The sequence below is a fragment of the Rhinatrema bivittatum genome, chromosome 2 (genome assembly GCF_901001135.1).
Source record: "Rhinatrema bivittatum chromosome 2, aRhiBiv1.1, whole genome shotgun sequence".
Taxonomy (NCBI): domain Eukaryota; kingdom Metazoa; phylum Chordata; class Amphibia; order Gymnophiona; family Rhinatrematidae; genus Rhinatrema; species Rhinatrema bivittatum.
Window position 1 is genome coordinate 603,511,341 of NC_042616.1, and position 19,318 is coordinate 603,530,658.

At 41.2% G+C, this 19,318-nt stretch overlaps 1 protein-coding gene across 2 annotated transcripts in view; it reads right to left on the bottom strand.

The window, feature by feature from the left end:
• The window catches only part of ZNF521 (zinc finger protein 521), an 876,085-nt gene that overhangs the window by 585,308 nt on the left and 271,459 nt on the right, over positions 1-19,318 (bottom strand). The gene's annotated exons all lie outside the window — the stretch shown is intronic.

Sequence of the window (19,318 nt, forward strand, 5' to 3'; positions counted from 1 at the left end):
GAAAAAAGGATTCACACTCACAAAGCGGGGAGTAGCTGGCTTGTTACGGCGGTTACTACCCCAAACCAAATGTGCCTGATACTTCACTTTCGATGCATATCCAGCATAGCTCTCTGCTTCAACGGCAGGGGAGAAGAAAAAAACTGATACCTCACGCATATCCAGCATAGCTCCCTGCTTCAACAGCAGGGGAGAAGATAAACAACCAATAAGGGCTGTATAACATAATCTGGGTAAAAACAAATAAGCATGGGTGTAGCTTGCTTATTGCGGCGGTTACTACCCCTACTACCTCTAACTAATCAAGCTAGATATTTCACTTGGATGCAGCTCCATCACCGCTCTCTACATTAATGGCGGGGGTGGAAGGGAATTAGAACCAAGAGCTAAGAGAAACAGATAAGTATGAGAGAAGAAATGAGGGAAGCTTGCTGGGCAGACTGGATGGGCCATTTGGTCTTCTTCTGCCGTCATTTCTATGTTTCTATGTTTCTATGTTTCTATAAACACCCCCTGACCTTTATCTTACCTTTTGCGCCTGCCTCTGGGCAAATGGCCGCTGTGCCAAGAGCCTCTGACACCCACCCTGCCCCTTTTTCGACGCTCCACGGACATACGCGCGTCCCGGGGCTTTACGCGCATGGCCGGAGGATTTACGCGCGTAGAGCTTTTAAAATCCAGGCCTAAAGGAGCTCAGAGATAGTCTGGTGGATCCACTGAAGGGTGTCTTCAATAAATCCTTGAAGTCAGGTATGGTCCCACAGTATTGAAAAAGACAGATGTGGTCCTTTTTAATAAACTTGGTAACAGAGAGGAGATTAGAAGCCACAGGCCAGTTAGCCTTACCTCGGTGGTGGTAAAATGGATGGAGACTCTTCAAAAGGAAAGGATAGTGGACTATGTAGCATTCAGTTGATTGCAGGATCCAAAGCAGCATGATTTTACTACAGACACATAGGGGCGGATTTTAAGAGCCCTGCTCGCCTAAATCCGCCCAAATCCGGGCGGATTTAGGCGAGCAGGGCCCTGCGCGCCGGTGAGCCTATTTTACATAGGCCTACCAGCGCGCGCAGAGCCCCGGGACTCGCGTAAGTCCCGGGGTTTTCGGAGGGGGGCGTGTCGGGGGCGGGACCGAGTGCAGCGCCGTTTTGGGGGCGTGTCGGGAGCGTTTCAGGGGCGGGTCCGGGGCGTGGTTACTGCCCGGGGCGGTCTGGGGGCGTGGCCGCGCCCTCCGGACACGCCCCCAGGTCGCGTCCCGGCACGCTAGTGGCCCGCTGGCGCGCGGGGATTTACGCCTCCCTCCGGGAGGCGTAAATCCCCCGACAAAGGTAAGGATGGGGTTTAAACAGGGCCGGGCGGGTGGGTTAGGTAGGGGAAGGGAGGGGAAGGTGAGGGGAGGGCAAAAGAAAGTTCCCTCCGAGGCCGCTCCGATTTCGGAGCAGCCTCGGAGGGAACGGAGGTAGGCTGCGCGGCTCGGCGCGCGCCGGCTATACAGAATCCATAGCCTTGCGCGCGCCGATCCCGGATTTTAGCGGATACGCGCGGCTCCGCGCGTATCTGCTAAAATCCCGCGTACTTTTGCTTGCGCCTGATGCGCCAGCAAAAGTACGCCTATTCGCGCGGTCTGAAAATCTACCCCACGGTGTCCAACAAATCTCATTGATTTCTCTGGTTGGGTGACTAGAGAATTATATCAAGGACAGGCGCAGGATTTCAGAAAGGTTTTTGTTACTGTCCCGCCCAGGAAGCTTATTAATGAATTAAGAAACCTAGGGATGGATCCCAAAGTAGTGGCCTGGATTAGAAACTGGTTGAGTGATAGACATTAGAGGGTAATAGTAAATGGAGAGAAAAGTGGCAAGAGGAGTACGTCAGGATCAGTCCAATATCTTTGAGAGCAGTATTTTGGAAAAGTTAGAGGGAAAAGTTTCCCTTTTTGCAGATGATATAAAGATCTGTAACAGAGTGGATACCCTACAATAGTAGACACAATGATAATTGAACTAAGAAAGCTTGGAGAAAGGTCTAATATTTGGCAGTTAAGATTCAATATCAAAAAATGCAGTCATAAACTTGGTGTAGAAATCAATGGGAGTGGTATGCACTAGGTGGAGAAGAACTGATGTATACCAACCAGGAGAGGAACATTGGTGTGATAATGTTAGATGATTTCAAGGTAAAAATCAATGTGATAAAGTGGAGGCCGGAGCAGAAAGGATGGTTGCAGGGGCAACGGAATGCCTTTTTGATTGGGGGGGGGGGCAAATAATCTCCACCCCAACTCCACCCCCCACTGCCAATTTCTTACTTTAGGTTTACAGTCATTCTATCTTACATATATTTTTTGCATAAATCATTGATTAGAATTATTCATTCTAAGATCTAATAAAATGCTTGATGCTAGTAAATTGCTAGGGGCTTTTTTTTAGGCCTCAGGGCAGGGATGGCCTGCCCCTGAGAAAAATAGCATTACTATAGAGTACAAAGAGATGTAATCAGATGCCAAGAAAATATGGCCTACAGATACAGAAACAGTCCTACCTGTCTGGGCACTACTCATCTGCTTAAAAAAGAATATCCAAGCTCACCTCAATATGTCGCCCCAGGATTTGCTCTTTGGGGAAGTGAGAGATAGGTGAATAGTGAGGGCTTATGTGTGTGGTGAACTCTCCCGGGGTCAATGCAAGGATATTAGGCACCCTAGGTGAAACTTATAGCCTTGTGGGCACCCCCTACCACCACTTTCAACATACACTATTAATAATTATGCATTTATAATAACCAATTTTACATGAAAAAGGACATTCAAAGTACAGACTTCTAAAGTATAATTATCACTTAAACAACATGTATACTATATTTCCATATACTGCTGTAGTGCCAACGAGAAAACCCTGAAAAAGACACTTGGTATCAAGCCTATTGTAAAGTTGTTGGGTATGGGCTTGGCCCTCAGAATGCCATAAGTAAACTGAATTACAATTTCAATATACTAAACTTCTCTTACCAAAACAACACTAACTGCCAGCATTCAAACAGTAAGAACCCTATCCATGAAAATGCAACACTGAAGATATTGCTCCAGGCCCTAAAATACCAATAGACATTGTATTAGGAAAACAACACAAGTCAAGCTGCTATAGATCGCTACACAGAAACTACACAGTAGCAGTATATCTCACTCCAGTCACACATGCAGAACACAGACAGACCCTCACCAAACACAGAAGAGAAAGACCATGAAGTACAAATAGAAACGTGCAAAAAAAACAACTGAACTGGAAACTGCAAAAGCCAGATTCTGTCTCTCACTCACTGACCCCTTCCAGTCCCATCCCTTCTCCACACACACACACACACACACACACACACACACACACACACACGCACACATTCTCTTTCTTTTAATACTTCCCTTCTCTTCCCTAACATACCACCCACCCACTGGATCTTCTTCTACCCTGTGGGCACTGTGCCACCATGAAGTCCTCTTCCTTCCTGCAAGGGGGGGGGGGGAACCCCATGGGTGGGTCATCATTTGGAGGCACTGCTGTCACAACATCTGGGATCTTCTTTCTGTCTGCAGGAAGGGACAGTGTGCCCCTGAGATAAAGTTGGACTGGCCAGGGCCTAGGTGGCCCATCCCATTCTGATGCCTACGCAGAGTTGCCAACTCCGACTTGAAGAATGTCAGTAGATAGACTGTGAAGTCTCCAGATTGGGTAAAAAGTAGCTAAAACTATGTTGTTGTAGTACAGTGGCGTCACCATAAATGGTGAGCCTAACATTTCTCGATGAGGAACAGACACACAGTAGGGATGTGCATTGTTTTTTTGACGAATTAAAATATCGTACGATATTTCCTAATTCATCATGTATCGGGGATCCCCGACAATGATAGGAAAACCCCACGAAATTTTGTGCGATTTTATCGTTTTTGGGGGGGGGAGGAGAAAGGGCACACAGAAAAAAAAACCCAAGCCCACCCCAACCCTTCAGATCTAATTATTTACAATCCCCACCCTCTTGACCCCCCCCCCAAAACTTGCCTAAAGTCCCTGGTGGTCCAGCGGGGGCCCAGGGAATGTTGACCCCTCTCAGGCCATCGGCTACCACTAATCAAAATGGCGCCAATGGTCCTTTGTCCTTACCATGTGACAGGGGCTATAGATGCCATTGGCCGGCCGATGTCACACAGTAGGAGCAATAGATGGCCCGCGCCATTTTTTAAAGTGCCCCTCTTACAGAGGGATATATATAAAGAGTGTCAGATTGGCCCTTTAAGAGAGTCTCTCATTCTCTCCCTCAGTGTTCAGAATCTCCAGGCTTGCACCTCATTAGGACCAGTAGCAATGTTATTTGTGTAACTTGGCACATTGCCATGGTCAGCCTTGCAAAATCCAGGGGGAACACTCATTCAACTGCCCCTTTTTGTCTCCTTATTCTTGATGAGCACACAGGTATGAGCACGCATACTTCCCGGCTTCTTAAAATTTGTGTTGCTTGCGCATGGTGTGTATGGGGCCATTTTTGCGCGAGCAACTCTTTTAAAATCTACCTGTTAGTGAGTATCCCCTCCTCTGGACTGGCTAACTAAGGCTATTACAGCATCATCATGTAAAGTTCCTACTCTTGTTACCCAGCCTGCAGAAGCCACCTTTACACTTCCTCCTCCTCCTTCAGGCACCATTTCCATTTGCTCTGTCAATGCCCACTGCATTGCCCTTCTCTGAGATAAGCCAAGCCAGCTCACACAGAGACCTGACTAGCAGAGCACGGAACTTCCCCTGATTCCCAGCAGTATAGCAGTTAAAAAAAAAAAGAGATTACTGATGATAAAACATAGCCCTCACCTTGTCTTCTGTTTCTGTCAATCTGTCAAAGATGATAATAAAGTTGCAGCTCCAGCTTTTTTTTTTTTTCTGTCAACGATTTGTTCTCCTTCCAGCAATGTGATGTCATCAGATTCTCTGGGGTCAGGGGAGGAGATGGGAGCAATTTAACGAGTAAATCCTGTTCTGAGGAGAGAGGGGGCTGGACCAGCAAGCACAGCTTTCTAGCTATCTGTCTCACTTTCTTGTACTCATAGAAACATAGAAATGACGGCAGAAGAAGACCAAACGGCCCATCCAGTCTGCCCAGCAAGCTTCACATTTTTTTTCTCATACTTATCTGTTTCTCTTAGCTCTTTGGTTCTATTTCCCTTCCACCCCCACCATTAATCTCTAACCAGAAAAAGTCTCGCTCTCTGCACTCTCCTGCAGCACTCTAGCCAGACATAGTCTCATTCTCTACAATTTTCAGGTTCCGGATATGCTTGGTAAGTAGGGAGCTCAATGAGATTTAGAAAGAGAGAGGGGAGAAGTCATTGCCGGTGGTGTCCAGAATTTTTTTTTTTGGGGGGGGGAGGGTCTGTGGGCCTTCTAGCCCTCCCCCCCCCCTCTTTCTGATACCTATGAATGGTTGGATGCATAACCAGAAGAAAAAAGAGTAAATAATGTCTCTTTGCACGTTATTCGTGTGGACTCACCTGGCCTACTGTTCAATTTATTTCAGAAAGGATATAATGAGGTTAGAGACAGTCCAGAGAAGGGCAACCAAAATGGAGCAGGTTTTGTACCAAAAGCCCTATGAGATGAGACTGAAGGAACTTAATATGTATACCATAGAAGGGAGGTGAGACAGGGGAATATGAAAGAGATATTTTGAATATCTGAACAGTATTAATGCACAGGAAACCAAGTTTTTTCAGTGGAAAGGAAGCTGTAGAACTAGAGGTCAGAATATGAAGCTCCAAGGGGCTAGATTCAGGAACAATGTCAGGAAGTAAACACACATTGCATATTAGCTTTTAATTGAATCTGGGAAGAACTCACAACAAGACGATTGAAAAATAGATGTATCAATTTTTTTCTATATAGCTTGTAATATTTGTATTGAATTTTTGAAATTGTGAACACTGAAACATGAAGTTGATTAAATAGTACAAACCTTTCCAGTTGGTAAGGTGGCTGGAGCCTATATGAATGTATCTTTTTCACTTGTCATGAGAGTGTTAATGAATTTTCACTAAACATGTTAGTCTTACAAGAGCATAATAATGTAATGGATCATGGGATTTTTTTTTTTACATTTTTTGGGTCATATATTGGTTCTGAACCTAGTTTTTGCCCTTATATATTTTTGTATTACTGTGCTATTACTTTTTGGGGCCTAGCAGCAAATAGATGGGATATTTTGTGTTTTAATGACCAGTAAATGACAACATTGTTATCAGGCTCTTGATTATTAGACAAGACTAGTACTGTTAATATTAATTGGACTGATTTTATTCAAAACCAGAAAAGACTGATTTGAACTGAAATTAATACTGTCGAGCATAATATATTCTTTAGGAACTTTGGATGATTAAAGAACCTCAGTTATATACAGAGGTTTCTAGTAGGGTCATTCTTTATTATGCGATGAGCTGTTATCGCATGCAGTAGGGTGTTATTGCATCATGGTGGTAAAATGCTAATTAGGGGAAAGAGAGGAATGTAGGAGGGTTTTGAGTGGTGTTAAGACCCGGTAGCGCTGTGGGCGATAATGTTTTACACATTATCGCCAGCAGCACCGCGGGAAATAACACCACCTTTTCTCGTAGTGCTATGGGAGTAATGGTGTGCAGCACAGCTGCACCATGATGGGTGAAACCAAACCACAATGATGTGGCCAGCTGCACACTATCGACCCCCTGCCCCTTTTCTGGCTGTGGCTCATCATTCTGCTATATTTGTTGAACACTGAAATTCCATCATAAATAAAAGTGTGTTGAACTTAATGCTATTAATCAATGAAGTTACTAATAAGTCAATTACACTCCTACACTTGGATATAGAGCTTAAAAAGCAACAACTTCAACAATCCACCACATATACTTTTCACATCCAGTTACCTAAATTTCACCCTCTATATCTTCATACCACAGCCTCTTTACCAACTTTTGCCAAAGTAATTGAATCTACTGTTCTCCATCAATTAACTGAATATATCACAGATGATAATATCCTACATCCAAACCAACATGGTTTCAGGAAAGGATATAACACAGAAACTCTGCTTCTCTCAGCTTTTGACACAATCATCCATGGCTTTGATGCCAACATTGATTATATCATTATCCTCCTTGATCTTACCGCATCTCTCTATCTCTTTAACCATGAATTACTTATTTCCAGACTTCAATGTATAGGGCTCCAAGACACTGTCTTCTAATGGTTCAAATCTTTCATGTCTGAAAGTCCACAATAAATTATTTTAGACTCTTACCATTCCACTACTGCCCGCAAGGCTCCTCTATATCTGCAATGTTATTTAATATCTACCTTTTACCACTATATCATATTCTAACTGGACTGGGCATAGATTTCAAGATCTATGCGGATGATATACAGCTACTTATTCCATATACCTCTTCTTAGACTCATACTTTTTCACTAATTACACTCTATTTAGATACTATAAAAACCTGGCTGTCCCACAATAGAGTGAAACTAAATCCAGCAAAATCTGACTTAATCCATCTATCAACCATCCCCAACTCTTTATGCAGCCCATCTTCGCATCTCACATTTCATAATCACAATATACCAATATTAACTCATGCTCAAAACATAGGTATTATTGTTGACTCCAAACTATCCATGACAGAAAATATATATCCAAACTTGTAAAAAACTCATTCAATAAACTGAATCTTCTAAAAAGACTAAAACCTTTTCTTTTCCCAGCAAACTTTAGAACTGTACTTCAGGCACTCATCCTATCTCGTCTAGATTATTGTAACTCTCTTTACATTGGTCTCTCAGACTCAACAATCTACCCATTCTAACTCATACAAAACTCTGCAGCTCGCTTCCTCAGAAACTCCAAAATGAAAGAAAATACCCCCCCCCCCCTTTGAATCTCCACAGGTTACCTATTAAACAATGCATTCAATACAAAATTCTATTAATAATCTTTAACTTAATTCATAATCCATCCTCCATCTGGTTATATACTCTATGCCTCTATCAGCCTCATTGTCATTTAAGATCAAGTGACAAAAACCTCCTTGAGGTCCCTACGATCAAAATTGCCAGACTAGACATTAACAGGAAATGCGTTTTCTTGGAGGCTGGTCCTCTGCTCTAGAATTCTATCCCTAATACACTTAAGACTCATGACAAATCAGAAAGAATTCAAGAAAAGACTAAAAACTTACTTATGCGCAATTGCTTTTGGGTCCAACAACACAGATTAATGAGTTTGTTAATTCTCTTAATTTTGTTAATTTTAGTTAATGTCACATATTTAATTACACTTTTAATTCGTTCTTTAATTTATTTATTTCTGTTTTTAGTTATATTTTAATTTGTTATTTGATAGTACGATACCTTTGTTTTATGTTTTACTAATCCTGTATGTTTTTATCTGTAAACCGCCTAGTTCACTATTTTGTGCATAAGCAGTACATAAAAAACATTTAAATAAATAAATAAGAAAATGGAAGTATTTAAGAATATTAAGCACATAAAGATAAATACATTTCAGTGAAATGAATCAGATTACATGAGCTATTTTATTTATCCATGGATGTAGAAAGGGGCAGTGAGAAAAGGTCACTTCTGACACATCTGAAAACTTCAAATGACGGTTCTGGTAGATCTACATAATCTTCTTCAAAAAGCTTTTACAGCCATCTCACTGTAAGAGTGTTGTACGCTGGAGATCGACTCCCCCCCCCCCCCCCCCACCCAAATATATGGCAACATTGAACCACCCATTCACAACATTAGTCTCTAAGGGCCTTATTTTCTAAGGCTATCGCAGGCTTGCGCTAACAGCGCAAGCCTGCGATAGCTAGTGAAGGTAGCGCATGCCTGTGCTACCTACATCGGGGCGGAGTTGGCCCCGGAAGAGGAGGAGTCGGGGCGTCACTGGGGCCGACTCTGCGAGGACGGCGTGGACAGTGAAAAGATAAGGGCCTATTTGCTACCTATTTTCTGCCCCCCCCCCCCCGTTTCGGCCCCCGCCCCTTATTACCACATTTTTCTAAAGTACCGCAGGCCTGCGATACTTTAGAAAATGAAGCCCTAAAAGCTTTGTCTTCTATAGAATTTAGAGTATTTGCCAAAGGCCTCTCATTTGTACCCATTATTAAACATGATTCATTCAAAACAAAGGTTCATCTGTTTCAACGTATGAAGCATTTGAAACTTGCATTTTTTCAGAGTCATCCGTTAGTAATACTGAAACATCGTGGTTTCTAGGAAATTGCTGTGGGAGCCTCCAGGACCCACCAACCCTTTGCTTACCACCTTTGCAACTGTTGCATATAGAAATGTGGCTATATTAGAGTCAAATTAAACTGGGTCCTTAGTAAACTTGTCAAGACTACTGCAGCATGCTGGTGAGGCATTAATATCTGATGAAACAATTGTCTTTAAGCCTACTGACAAAGGAGAGGGGATTGTTATACAGATCATTTAGAAGCTTAGGGCCAGATCTTAAAATCTACGTGCAGGCATAGATTTGTTCGCACAACCTGGCACGAAGAAATCTATGCCCGATTTTATAATATGTGTGTGCTGCCACGCGCATGTTATAAAATCCGGGCTCGGCACGGCAAGGGGGTGCACCTTGAGCGCGCCGAGCCTGAGGGGAGCCCCGATGGTTTTCCCCGTTCCCTCCAAGGCGGCTCCGAAATTGGAGTGGCCTTGGAGGGAACTTTTTTCCAGCCACCCCACTTTCCCCTCCCTTCCCCTATCTAACCCACCCCCCATTCCTAACTAAATCGCCCTCCTACCTTTGCTCCAAATATTGCTGGCCTGCTGCCGGCACGCTGTGCCGGAGCACTCGACCCCACCCCCCGGACCACCCCTGGACCGCCGCCATTCCCCCAGCCACACCCCGGACCGCCCCTTTTTTGAAGCCCCGAGACATACGCGCGTCCCGAGATTGCGCAAAGTAGGCTTGGTGCGCGCAGGGGTAGGTTTTCGGGGGTTACACGCATAACTCTTTGAAAATCTACCCCATAGCTTCAGTTTTCAGACACAATTTTATTAGAAACTTGCCTCTGATTCTACATATGATATTCAAGAAGAGATAAAATCAATGATTATCTCTGCTAAAAAGTGCTGTTTTATTTCTCCTAAAGAATTTGATTTCCTATTTGAGACACATCTAGTAATTCTAGTTATATACTGTATTTTGTTCTGAAAATTCATAAATCATTACAATCCCTGTCAGGTCACCCATTGTAGTTGGCATTGGCTCTGTTTTAGAACCAATGGGGTAGATTTTCAAAGGGGTACACGTGTATGATACGCGCCAACCCCCCGAAAACCTAGCCCAAAACCCCCTCTGCGCGCCGAGCCTATTTTGCATAGGCTCGGTGGCGCGTGCAAGCCCCGGGATGCGTGTAAGTCCAGGGGCTTGCATGGAGGGGCATGTTGGGGGCGTGTCGGGGGGCATGCCGCGAGTGACGCGGCGTTTCGGGGGCGTGCCACGAGTGATAAGGTATTTCGGGGGCGGACCCGGGGGCATGGTGCCGGCCCAGGGGCGTGGTCGAGGCCTCCGGACCAGCCCCCGGGTCATGTGATAGCGCGCCAGCAGCCCACTGGCGCGTGTAGATTTACGCCTGCTTTCCGCAGGCATAAATCTGCCAACAAAGGTAGGGGTGGTTTAGATAGGGCCGGAGGGTGGGTTAGGTAGGGGAAGGGAGGGGAAGGTGAGGGGAGGCGGAAGGAAAGTTCCCTCCGAGGCCGCTCCGATTTCGGAGCGGCCTCGTAGGGAACAGGCAGCGCGCACTGGGCTCGGCGTGCGCAGGTTGCACAAATGTGCACCCCCTCGCGCGCGCCGACCCTGGATTTTATAAGATATGCGCGAATCTTATAAAATTCAGCATACTTTTGTTCGCGCCTGGTGCACGAACAAAAGTACGCCCGCACGTACATTTATAAAATCTACCCCTTTATATATATATATATATATATATATATATATATATTATATATATATATATCTTAACAAATTATGCCTTTTTGTCCCAAAGATTCCAGGGATTCATCAAATTTTATACATTTTTTTCTCTGTTACATATTTTCAGCAAGGATGGCTTTTATCTACTTTAGAAATTGTGTCACGATATAACATACCACAACAAGAAGCTACCCAATTAATGACAACTAGCTTATCCGATTATGATTTTTCAGCAGAAAAGATTAATTTTTTAGCCAGTTTAACAGTGTTGGCAAGAAATTATTTTATGTTTCAAGTACATTATCATCAGTAAATAATGGTACTGTCATGGATGCTACCATGGTGCCCTCTATGACATGTACATATACGTAGTTTGGGGATATTTTGGATTCCTCTTTGTTGTTGAAATCACAAGTATCAAAAGTAGCTAATATGGTTTTTTATAGGCTAAAATTGGTTAGACCTTTAAAAAAAATTTAGTAGTGAAAAGTTTTAGGATTATTGTTCAGGCTTTCATCCTGATTACTTATATTGATTACTACAATGCCATATATTATGACTTGCCAGCAAAATTCTAAAGGTTTTACAGTTGGTGCAAAATGAGGCAGTCAGGGTTATTTTTAATTTGCTATGGAGAATTTCAATTTCACTTTTTCTACAACAATGACATTGGCTCCCAATAGACTTTAGGGTGAAGTTTAAAATATATGTATATATTTTGAAAGTGGTTCATTAAGTTTCCCATGGTTTGAGGAGTAAGATTGAGGAATATGGGCCTTTTTGCCCTTTGTGTTCATCTGGACAAGAATTATTATCTACGCCCTTTTTGCAGAAGCATAGCTTACACAGAACTATATTGAAAGCTTTTTCTATATGTGCGTCCTTTTTGTGGAAAGCCCTGCCTATTTGGGTGTGTCAAGAGACTATTTAGAAATTTAAAAAATTGATAAAAGCAGAGTTATTTTGGGAAGCATTTGGAGCAGGCAATGTTGGAGTGCAATTGTAATTTTAATTTAATACGTAATTTTGATGTAATTGTTTATTTTAATTTTAGTAATGTTTTATTTTGTCATTTTGTGCTGAATTCTGTGAGTGTTTATTGTAATCCGCCTTTGAACACTGGTAGAACATGCAGAATATATATTTTTATTAAATAAATAGATAAATATACATACATATATATATATATATATCTGGATTAGAACAATGTTATCTGTATACTTCTTATTGGCCATCGTATCGATCCTGGAAACATTTTATAAAAGTTCACCATTTGCAAAGGGTGTAATGAGTCATTTCAGAAATTCATTATATGGTTAAAATAATCCAATCCTCAACTACAAGTTGAAGCACGCACTACTATTTTTGAAATTTCATTTTTGGATATTATGGGGCAGATTTTAAAATGTACACGTGCGCACAAATGTATGCCCAATTTTATAACATGCGGGCGCAGCTGCGCACATGTTATAAAATCAGGGGTCAGCACGCGCAAGGGGGTGCACACTAGTGCACCTTGCATGCGCCGAGCCCTCGGGGAGACCAGCTGGATTTCCCCATTCCCTCCGACCCTCCAAAATCAGAGCAGCCTCGGAGAGAACTTTACTTCCCCCCCCCCCCACCTTCCCCACCCCCCCCCGCCTGACCCCCCCCCCCCCCGTACCATTATTTCACAAGTTACGCCTGCCAGAGGCAGGCGTAACTTGCACGTGCCGGCCAACTGCCGGCACGTGATCCCCAGCCCAGCGGTCTTGCAGAGGCCTCTAGCCACGCCACGCCTCCAGACCGCCCATTTTTTCAAGTCCCGGGACTTACACGCGTCCCGGGGCTTTATGTGTGCCACCGGGCCTTTTGAAAATAGCTGAAAATAGACCCTGCATGCGTAGGGCTTATAAAATCTGCCCCTATGGTTTCAGTTTCTATAAATCACCTGAGCACATCAATCTTTAAGCAAGGAGGAGTAATCTCCTGGCCTACCAAAGACATCATCTGAAAGTTCTTAAAAATAAACAACCTGGTGGGTCAATTTTTTTGATTGCCACAAGCATGCTAATCAACTGCAGAATATAGAGAACAGGCTTATGAGATGGCCTTTCATTTTCTAGCTATATAGTTAGAAGGGTATTGAAGAGGGGAATTTACATGTGTCGGGACTTATTATTTAAACCCTCAGGTAGCAGATGAGAAGTCACTTTTAGTGTGTGTGGCTTCTTTTTTCATCCAAGTATTATGGAATTTGAGGGTTGTTTTATCTGTTACCTTCTATCACAGAACCCAGCTTTCAATGCTCCTCCACGTTTTGAATTTCACCATGACAGAATCTTGTGGGACCACCTTGTGTCTTCAATTTTATGGGCAAGTTTAATAACGCGGAACCCTCAAGTGATAGGACATTATAACTGTAGAAAATGTTCTCTATATGAATTCAGTCTAGAAGTCCAACAGACTGAAATTTCTCACAGCATGTAATTCTGCCCAGGCCATTTATGTAGTCTTATTTCTCCTTGGTTTTCTTCTACATTAGCATCACAAAATGAAGGATTAAAGTAAGGATCATTGAACATCTAAGTTGCATTTGCAAATCTCTGTCACAAGTACCTTTGGTGGATCACTGGTTACATATACATCAGCAACTGAAGGATCTTTGCTTTGTGGTATTAGAAGTAATTGACTTTCCTTTGGGTGGAGATTTTTCCCAGTTTTTGAGCCACTGGGAACAATGACTTATTTATGAATGACAAACTGTCCACCTCTGTGGATTAAACCAGGAAGTGGCGTGGCAAGCACTTGTTTAATAAAGTTAAGATGCTTTATAAATACATTATTGCAGTTTAAACATTCCTGCCACTATCTCCCGCTGATATTGGTACACCGAGTAATGATTGGATGGTGAGTATCATATGACTTGATGGTTGATAGCTCCCACTGGATAAAGATCTTGAAATCTTTAAATATTGGGTGCCATTACACTTTTATTTTGTGGTATGAACCTGCAGTCCTGGAAGTATGTTGACCATGTGATACAGAGTGTCCCATTGTATCTTCATATCAGCAGCAAAAAAGGAAAACTATTCTGTCTAACTTTTCTGCAATATTACTAACAAAGATATTGAAAGAACCAGTCCTAAGATCGATCCTGAAGTACTCCACTTGTCACCTATCTATCCCTCAGTGTGAATTCCATTTGCCATTACCCTCGAACATCTATCACTCAACCGGTTTCTAATCCACAATTGTACTAGGTGACTTCAACCTACACATGGATAAGCACCCCCCTATCCAACACCTGTCAAACACTGATAGATTTCATGACAGAACTAGGATTCACCCTAACTACTGACAAGCCCACCCACAAAGCAGGACACTCTCTTGATTTACCATTTATCAAACACAGCCACCTAGAACACATTAAAATGGAATATACACCGATACCGTGGTCAGACCACTTCCTAATAGAATCCTCTATCAAACATACCGAACAACAAGTGACTCAAAAAAGAGAACCCATTGAATTTGAATATCGCCCACCTTATAACAGACACCCTGAAAGAAATTAGAAGAAAACTAGCTGGAATAGATTGCTCCGACTGTGAATCTGCCTCGACAGCATGGATGCAAACAACCAAAAACTTAGCAAATGTGATAAACCCAATTAAATATATGAGCATCAGGGAACCCAAAGAAACAAACCCCTGGCATAACGAAAAGATAAAGGTAGTCAAAAGAAATCTGAGGAAAAAAGAAAAAGAATGGAAAAAAAAAAAAACCAACTGAAAACCTGACTAAATACAGGAAACAACTATCCTACTATAAACAAATAATACTCAACGCAAAGAAACAATATTATAGCATGAAAATAGAGAAATTCGCAAACAACCCTAGAGCCTTGTTTACCATAATAAAAAAATCTCACAAACGATACATCTGACTCTTCACAAAACCTTCCAGTAAATAGATGTAATGAAATAGCTACATTTTTTAACGACAAAATTACAAACCTAAAAACAAAGATTCCAAAAATAACCAAGCAAAACATTAAAATGCAAAAAAAGAGACGTTAAACAATGGGAGACATTCAATGAAATATCCGAAATAGAAGTTGAATTGTTGCTAAAAAAAACTAAACCCTGCCCCACATGCTTATGACACAATACCAATCATAGATATAAAAAAAACTAGCCACCACAACCTCTCCGACTTTAACAAAAATCATTAATCTATCATTAAATGAAGGAAACATGCTAGATTCACTAAAAGGAGCAATAGTAAAACCAATTTTAAAGAAAAAGAACAGCAATCCACTCATCCTGAGCAATTATAGACCAGTATCAAACCTACCGCTAGTTGCAAAATTAATAGGAAAAATCGTACAAAATCAATTAGCAGAACACTTAGAGGACAATAATATCCTGTACCCATCACAACATGGCTTTCGCAAAAACTATAGCACTGAAACACTACTACTCGCACTAAAAGACAACATCATGAGAGGTTTCGACAGCAGTAAACATTACATTTTAGTGATGCTGGACCTATCAGCAGCATTCGATACAGTAAATCATGACATCCTATTAAATAGAATAGAAGAAATAGGATTATGCAACACAACAATCAAGTGGTTCAAATCATACCTAAATAACAGATATTTCCAAGTGTAAATCAAAAACGTAATGTCAAAAAAAATAAACCTTCAAACAGGAGTTCCCCGTAGGGATCAGCCCTATCTGCCACACTATTCAACATATACATGCTGCAGTTATGCCACCTGCTAGCAGGTTTGGGCATCTCATACTACATATACACTGATGATATTCAATTAATATTTCCAATTAATGTCTCAATTGAGAAAACATTAACCTTAGCCTACATGTATCTAGATATAATAAAACAGCTCCTAAACCAAATGGAATTAGTTATTAATACAGAGAAAACAGAATTCCTACATCTAGAATGAAAAAACATCACAACCATTCAAAACCCAATCACAATCAATAACAACCAAAAAATACAACTAGCTGAGAAAGTACGAAACCGTTGAGTGATTATCAATACGGAACTAAGTATGAAACAACATATATCTCTAAAAGTAAGGGAAGGATACGCCAAACTTATGACTCTTAGAAGACTTAAACCACTACTAACGACAAACGACTTCCGATCAGTATTACAAGCATTAATTTTTTCGAGCACGGACTACTGTAATGCCCTTCTACTAGGATTACCCTACAGCACAATAAGACCACTACAGGTAATACAAAACACAGCTGCAAGAATTCTAACCGGTAAAAGTAAAAGAGATCATATCACCGAAACCCTAATTTAACTACACTGGCTACCCATTGAACAAAGAATTCAATATAATACTCTATGCACCATACATAAATTAATACATGACGAAAAGGCAGAATGGCTGAACACAGCCCTTCGCGTACACATCCCTAATAGAAACCTGAGATCAGCAAACAAAGCCCTGCTAACTATTCCCTCAGTAAAAACAGCCAGACTAACTCAAGTAAGGGATAGGGCCCTATCCCTAGCAGGACCAATAATATGGAACACCATGCCTTTAGAAATCAGAACACAAAGAGACATCAAAACATTCAGAAAACGTTTAAAAACTTGGCTATTTAAGCAAGCATACCACAAAGAGAATGGAGAGTAGAATCCAGGGAAACGTAGGATGTGGTCAGCAGAACTCACACACACACACATACACACACACACACACACACACACACACCAGCTTACTCGAATTGTGTGTATTTTATTCTTATTTGATTGCAACAACATAGGACGAGATTTAAGTTTTAATTGATCTTAAATATTACTTAGTGGTTGTGATAAGTAGACATGACTTATCACAACCACTAAGTAATATTTAATATGAAACTATGTTACAGTATTTGTTGGCACCTGTTTAGTTAATATAATCTAACACATTTAAGCAAACATGAAATTATGTGCCTTATTGTGAACCGTTGTGATGGCAGCTAGCTTAACGACGGTATAGAAAAGATGCTAAATAAATAAATAAATCCAGGCCACTAGTTTGGGACTCATCCCCGGCTTCTCAATTTATTAATAAGTCTCCTGTGCAGGACAGTTACAAAACTTTTGCTGAAATCCAATGCATGTCCTTGACCTAACTCTCTAGTCAATCAATCAAATACATCAATGAGATTTGTTTTGTACAATCTGTCTGTGGTAAAATCATGCTGCTTAGGATCCTCCAATCCAATGGCTTCTGAAATTGCTGCTGGACAAATTAGATGGACCTTTTTTATCTTTATTTGCTGTCATTTATTATTTCTTTATTTATATACTGCCTTTCAGACTTTACTGTTTTATTACCCCAGTGAAAAAATAATAACGAACTTCAAGTAAAATTTTCAAACAAAAAAATGCTAGCAGCATTATTCAATAAACAAATATTTGTTTGATTACAATTCAAAAATGAAAAGAAAAAAGTCAACTTTATGTTTAATCAAGACAAGAAGCAACGTGTGCAACCCTAAAAGGAGACTGTATGAACCAACATTTTCTGTCTCTGACTTACAGTTTCCATTCAGGAAGACTTGTTGTAAACTCACAACAAAGTGTCTGAAATCAAGGTCCCTTTCCAAAGACTTAGTTACACTATATCTCTGCTTTTCTATCAGTCCTCTGTCCATAGAACATCCTGCAACTTCGTCAGATTGTGTGAAAGGCTGTAAATTAAACCTTCTGCTGTCTCAACTGTAAAAACCTGCTGTCAAAACTTTAAAAATTCAGCAGCAGCATGGCTGCTGGATATGATTTCTTCTTTTATATATATATATTACTGGCTTCATTTGCATCCTGTCTGAGGTCTTCTGAGTAGTTCAAGGTGTCTTATCTCTGGCTAGCAGGAGGGGCACCTTTCAGTCAAAGCAGCTAGCTTTTTTATTTTTTATGCATAAGACATCTTATCTCATTAGATCTCTTCAGACTCAGAACTAATATTTATCAGAAACCCTATGCTACAATAATTTGTAGCTAGGAACAGTGAATGTATTAAATCCACTGCCTGCCTTCATACATGGCCTGCTCAACTGAGCAGAAAACACTGCAAGTGTGGTCTTTAGTTAGCTGAAGATAAAAGCTTAAGCCATATAATCACTCCTCCCAATCTGGCAAAATGATAAAGGACAGAGCAAAGCTACAGCAAGTAAATAAAAGTCACCAACAGTCAACTCATATAATGCAACTGCAGCTCTCCCCCTAAGTAAAATAACTACCTCACCTGCCTTCATTCAAAATAAAAAAAAAAACTAACCATTGCTGTTTTCACCCAAATTGCCCTGGAGTAGTGGCAGGAAATACCAAAATCTTAAAAAAAAAAAAAAAAAAGTGCTGGTTCAACTGCAGCATGGTTGTCTAAAATGAAAGACAGCCATATGTCATTGTCTATCCAGTCCAAATTTCCTCTAACAGCCTATCTTCAGTTATTAATGTTATTTCGGGACCTTAATGTAGGATACGTATAAATATTAATTTGCTTCTCTGCTCCATCTATCCTTCTGTCGGTCTGTTCTTAGGCCTCCTTCATTCCTTTCATTTACATCGTTAAATTTTTGTACTTTTCAATCTTGAGCAGTACAGTTCTTTACAGCGGTAATTTTAAAATTGCCTGGTGGGCTTGCAGGTCTGTGGGTATAACACTTGCAAGGTAATTTTCATAGGGAAACCTCCTACAAAGTTTCTCTTTTGATAATTCAGAGCAGGCGGTTTTGTACCTGTGGACTTGCACCTGCTTTCCCGTAAATGTAAAGTATAACCAGGATTTCAAAATGAATTCCCTGCATATATTTGTCTTTCACCACACAAACCCTGCCCTTGGCCTGTTACTTCTGGCTGCAATGTGGCAGGGCAGTTTTCAAATGGGGCAATCTAGCCACATCAAACAAGGCAATATTCCTCTGAAAATTGTCCTTGCCATTGCCTTATTTTTATTTATTTTATTTATTGTAAAACATTTATAATTCACGGAACACAAGTACATATGCATTAGTACAATAAAACAAAATCATCAAAACATAGGCATCAGTCAGTAGTCAATCAAGAAACAGGAAAGTGAAACACTGTAAATAGAAAGGCCTGTTCAAGCAAAATAAAGCCTTCACATTTGTACAAAAATTTAAACAATCCAAAAGTCACAGATCACATGGCAATTTATTCCCCAGCATGGGGGCAGCTGCTGTGAATGTTCGTAATTGTGAGTCCGTGAGGCGAACAGTTTAGTGCTAGGGATCTCTAGGAACATCATCCCTTGAGAACATAAAGATCTTGAAGGGGT